The sequence below is a fragment of the Silurus aristotelis genome (assembly GCF_946808225.1).
Source record: "Silurus aristotelis genome assembly, chromosome: 8".
NCBI lineage: Eukaryota > Metazoa > Chordata > Actinopteri > Siluriformes > Siluridae > Silurus > Silurus aristotelis.
In genome coordinates this window covers 11,757,071-11,762,648 of record NC_139581.1, presented here as the reverse complement: position 1 = coordinate 11,762,648, position 5,578 = coordinate 11,757,071, and positions in this window count along the sequence as shown.

Sequence of the window (5,578 nt, the reverse complement as noted above, 5' to 3'; positions counted from 1 at the left end):
CAGTTTTCTTTACAGCCTCTAAATAAAAACTGAAGAATCTACAGACAGGTGACAGGCTGTTATGTTGAATTTATCTGTATTATACTGCAAGTCATCGTTTAGTTGCTCAATCCTAAGATTTTCCAGGAGTGTGTAAATGTCTGTATCTGAGTGTTCTCTTTTTCCATCCTATTGCCTGTTGGCCTGTCCAAAATATAGTTGTGTGAACCTGATTGCATGTGTATATTGCAAAAGCGTATGGAAAACCATTGTATGTTATGTTTATCTTGAGAAATTGCGATGCCATAAAAGTGGCTCTGTCACCATCTCTTATATTCTGTACCTCTTTCAACTCCTGGTATACTTCTATCATGCATAACCACATGTTCTGCCTCTCTGGTGATCTCTATATGCATGCTTTCTGCCTGATAAGATGCTAGTTGCTGGGATGCCATGATATATGGTTGTTCATACCATCTGGATTTGCCTGATTGAGCCGAATTTCTCTGCATTCATGTGTTCTATTCCTGCTTCTTCATCTCAAAGCTTTCTGCATTTTACATAATCTACAGCACTACGTTGCTATTAATTACCTGACATGAATAAAACCGACTTTAATTAATATTCAGTATAACTGCATGATTACAAGTGGCATCAGTCCAACAGTTTCCAAAACAAAAAACAAAATAAAACTAATTAGCATTTAATACACAATACGGAAAAAAAAAAGGTGCATTAAAGGTGCATCCTGCATAAGAAGATATGATCAGAATCAAAATCTGAATCAGAAATAGCCTTATTACCAAGTATGCTTACACACAAGGAATTCGACTTGGTGTCAGGAGCTTCCAGTGCAGGAGAAAGTACAGACATAGTGTAACAGAATAGTAAACCACAGTTAAATAATAATGCAATATATACAGAGTAAAAAAGTTGTTAAAGAAATGTACAGATGTTATTCACAAGTGTACAGTTTACAAATGGACCATTTGGATTCTATCTACAATGTGTAGATATAAATATTTTAATTGTTCATGCTAAGTAAAACCTGCGGGAAAAATGTTTTTGTGCCTGGCTGTTCTGGTGGACGGAGCTCTGTAGCGCCATCCAGAAGGCAACAGTTCGAAGAGAGAGAGGGCTGGGTGTTTGGGGTCCAAAGTGATTTTCTTAGCCCTTTTCTCCACTGTAGATGAGTCAAGATCTTGGAGATTGGGCAGTGGGGCACCAATAATCATGAAAATATATAATTATTTTTTTTTATTTTTTTTTACTGAAGGCACTTTTACCCTGTGTAGTTATATGAAATATAAGCATTCTTGAAATTCTACTTTCACTTCAAAATAGTGGGCCGGGACTACGTTTATCGCAGGAATCCTGGGACTCTTTTACACTATATTTTGTTAAATATTCGGCATCCATTTTCTATACTTCTATCTATATTTCTATTTAGTAATGTTTCTCTTCATTTTAGGACTGTACAATATAGCATAATGATAATAATATAGCATAATCATTTGTAATCCCACTCTTCTGTGTGCCATTCACAAGCAGATGGGATCACTTTTAAGTCTTGTTCTTCTCAATCCTTCTAATTCATGCCATCTCAGGGAGTTTTTTCTCCTCCACTGTCTCCTCAGGCTTGTTCATTAGCAAGCTAGATTTCTGTCTGTGATAAAAATTGAACTGAATTGAAAGTGTACGTAAACAGAATGATTTTTGTGGTATTGCTTTGTTGTTAAAAAAGGTTTATTTTTTCCAAATGTCTCATATTTCATTTAAAGAATGCTTGTGCACATAAGAGACTATATCTTATCTAACTACTAGAAAAAGATAAGTGATATATTTATATATATATATATATATATATATATATATATATATATATATATATATATATATATATATATATATATATATATATATATATATATATATATATATATATATATATATATATATATATATATATATATATATATATATATATATATATACACACACACAGCAAGCACTAATAACATAATGATATAAATTATGTCATACATGTTGTTGAAAAGGTTATAATCATGGTTTAAATCACTACAGAACCAGTTTGAGACAAATATTTATATATATTTATATTTGTTTTATAACTATGACAAGAACTTGGACAAAACTCATGCCCAAGAAACTAACAGTGATAACTTAGTGGTGCTGGTTTTAAAACTCTCAAATGATCTAATCAGTAGCCCAATTCCTTATAAGCTGAGTCAGTGGTTTTGTAAGACAAGACGTTAAATAATAATAAGGGTTTGTTAATATATTCCATTTACTTACACCAGCAGAAGTGCATTGCTGTAAATCAAGTATAAGAGGGGTTTTTATTTTTATTATAGGACCTTGATTTCTGGTTTAGTTCTGACCCTGGGTTACTGTCTGTCTGGTGTTTTCCCAATGTCTGTGTGTGTTTTCCTCTATTTTTCTTCCAATACCTAAAAACATGGCAAGAGGTGAATTAATTAGATAAAAACGTTTAAAATGTATGTTCACAGATCCCTACATTTTTCAGTTCTCAGCACATTTTTCAGTAGTCTATAAAATTGATACAGAGGATTAAGCAACCCACGTCACACACCCCAATACGTGAGGCTACACTGCATTTCAGATATGTATCTAATGCCTGGTTATAATCATAAGCACAAAAACCCTTTGACAGAACAGATGTTATTTAAACGGAGAGAAGGAATACATAAAACATCCTCAGATTCCTCGGGCATGACTGCAAATGAAAGCTTCAATTTGCTAGGCTAACCTATGAGAACTTTGAACTTATAAGTGATGAATATTTACATTAAATGGGGCTGTTGGATTCTGAAGTGCTGCAAAAAAAGGTATCAAAAAGCTATTTCACTTTGTCATGGTCATGTAATGAAAGAAAATAGAAAGAGTAGAGAAGATGAATCAGATGTTTTTTTGGAAAGAAGTTGAAAGCGTGATTTTATACCCGTCAGATCTTTGCTTACAATACCATACATCTACCAGTTGATTCTCCCGTACATCTTAGTGATCTGAAACAGTAGTGAAGTTTCTTTTCACAGTTCCTTTCCACAGATTGCCACAATCGCCACCGGCTCGCTCATCAGGGACAAACTCACACTTATAAAGAACTTATTAATTTTTATCACCACATTTTCTGTGTAAAGCTGCTTTGAGACAATTTTCATTGTTAAAAGCGCTATACAATTAAAATTGAATTGAAATGAATAGTGAAGCTGTTTTTCTTTGCTAGGCCTAAAATCTACTAGGTAGTTGTAGATATATAAAAAAATTCAAAAGCAATTTGCACCTGGCTGTAAACAGAAATATATTTGCTCCCAATTTAGTCCCTGTAGCTTCATCTCTCGCCATCACATGATATAAATCAGAGAGTGTAATTACACAAAATCCCTTATTAATGCCATTGAGCCTGGTATTGAATCTGAGTACTGGCTTTAATTAAACAATATCATTGTTACTACTGTATAATGTTATCTAACTGACTTTCTAGGCAATCATTATTTTATATTAGGAAGCTTGAATGGAGGCAGTGGCTGCTATTTTGAACAGTAATGCTAGCTGTTTAATAACCTAAAACGTACCTAGAAGTGGTGCTGTAATGGTAATATTAGCTAATCTAACTATAAAATACATTGCTGCCCTACTCAGGTAGCTGAATAATTAGCTAATGCTGTTATAAGAAAATGTTTGTAAGGATGCAAGTAGCTGTACTGTAAGACCAAAGCTAGTTTTACCATGATGTAAAATGTATACATTCTTTGGATTAGAAAAGAACACCAGTATTACAGTCAAAGAGGCAGTTCAAGTGGGTGAATTGTAGACTTCCAAGTGCTCTATAATATGGAGAATTTAAGCACTTATCTCTGGAAGGGTTGCATAGAAAAATGTATCTCCAATGCATACTAATATTTTCAGTTTATTTCAATGCAAAGATGATTCCCTTTGCAGGACCAACTGTTAAATTCAATGTTAATCAGGTTGTCATCATTAATCAGCTATGGGTGTTGTGGTGTTTTGTGTAGTTTAAGTTTCCCACAATATTTAAGTCCCTCTGCATTTAAATGACTACTTTAGCAACAACCGAGAAAGAGATCTTTCCCCACATTATCATTAACATTCCTGTATCTATTTTTGTGCCAGAAAGAGCAAGGCAATCGAAGGCATTTTGCAGAAAGGGCACGGCTCTGTGGGTGATTGCTTCTACAGGTCATTGATTGAGAATTTCAGCCACAAACTTGTTACCTTGCAAATGCTCTGGCAATTCCCTCTGGGCAAAGAACACTTGATCTTCAGAGTCAGCAACCGGATCACCGAACCTCAGTATGGCGAGGATTAACAGCAAAACTCTCTTGACCCTTAACTGCAAATTAGGTATTTTTTGTTTTACTTTACAAGGTGACATTATGTGGAAAATCTATTTACCACAATTTTAAACACAAAGACATGCATTTCTAAAATGGTCCTTTATATTTTGTGAAAACACAAAGGACAAAAACATACCGTAATTTCCAGACTATTAAGTGCACCCAAATATAAGCCGCACCCACTGAATTTTACAAATAGTTTTATTTTTAACATAAATAAGCCGCGTCTACACTGAAACTAATGCACTACACTAAAACTTTACACAGGCTTTACCGAAAGACACAAAATGCAATATGTTGCACTTCTATTAGAAGCATAGTGGTATTCTGGGAATAGCCTGCCACTGCATTCTTCCGCTATTACTGCGTGTGTGCAAGACCGAGGATTATGTCCTTATTATTTTCTGATGCTCATTTCTAAGTTTCTTTGACTAACCCGTAACGCTGTTGCCAAGAAAAATAAAAAAGCACGAGTTTTGGAAACTTGTCTGTGCTTATATGATTTCTGTTGCAACTGGAGTTAGTGAGCTCTCCCTTCACCCAGACTCAACGCGTTACAACGGCTTGTATCTCAACAGCAGCTTACCAAGAAAGTCATTGTTCACTGTCTTCCTCCTTCTTTTCACAACAATTTTTCTCAGGAGTTTATGTTTTGGTATCGTCGTGCGTTTAAAAATCAACACCGGTGGAAGCTTTTCTCCCGATGCCGTGCAGCTTAGAACACAGGTGAGGTGCGTTTTTTTTGTTTCCGTTCGGAAATTTCATTGGTCTAATGTTATCTCGCTCAGTTTTTTGGCTTGAAGTTTGTGAAACCGGGAAAAACCCAGGAAAAACCAATAAATTAACAGCTTCGTTGTTTAAGCCGCGGGGTTCAAAGCGTGGGAAAAAAGTAGCAGCTTATAGTCTGAAAAATACGGTATATGTATTGGAACACCTGATTTTTCCAGCCATATGTGTAAAGCACACAAATATAGAGGAAGTATTTGAATGCAATAGCATTTATATTTAATATTTTAGAGTTTTAGAGTTTAGAATACTCCACATGCCAGTGCCATAGTTTGTAAAGAATACAAAGACTATGTCAAACCCAGCAGTATTACTGTATTAAGTGAAATATTATATACAATGTACTGTAGGTGGGCTTAAGGAGAAAAATCACAAAATATACATATGCACATGTAAAATTCAAATCACTAATA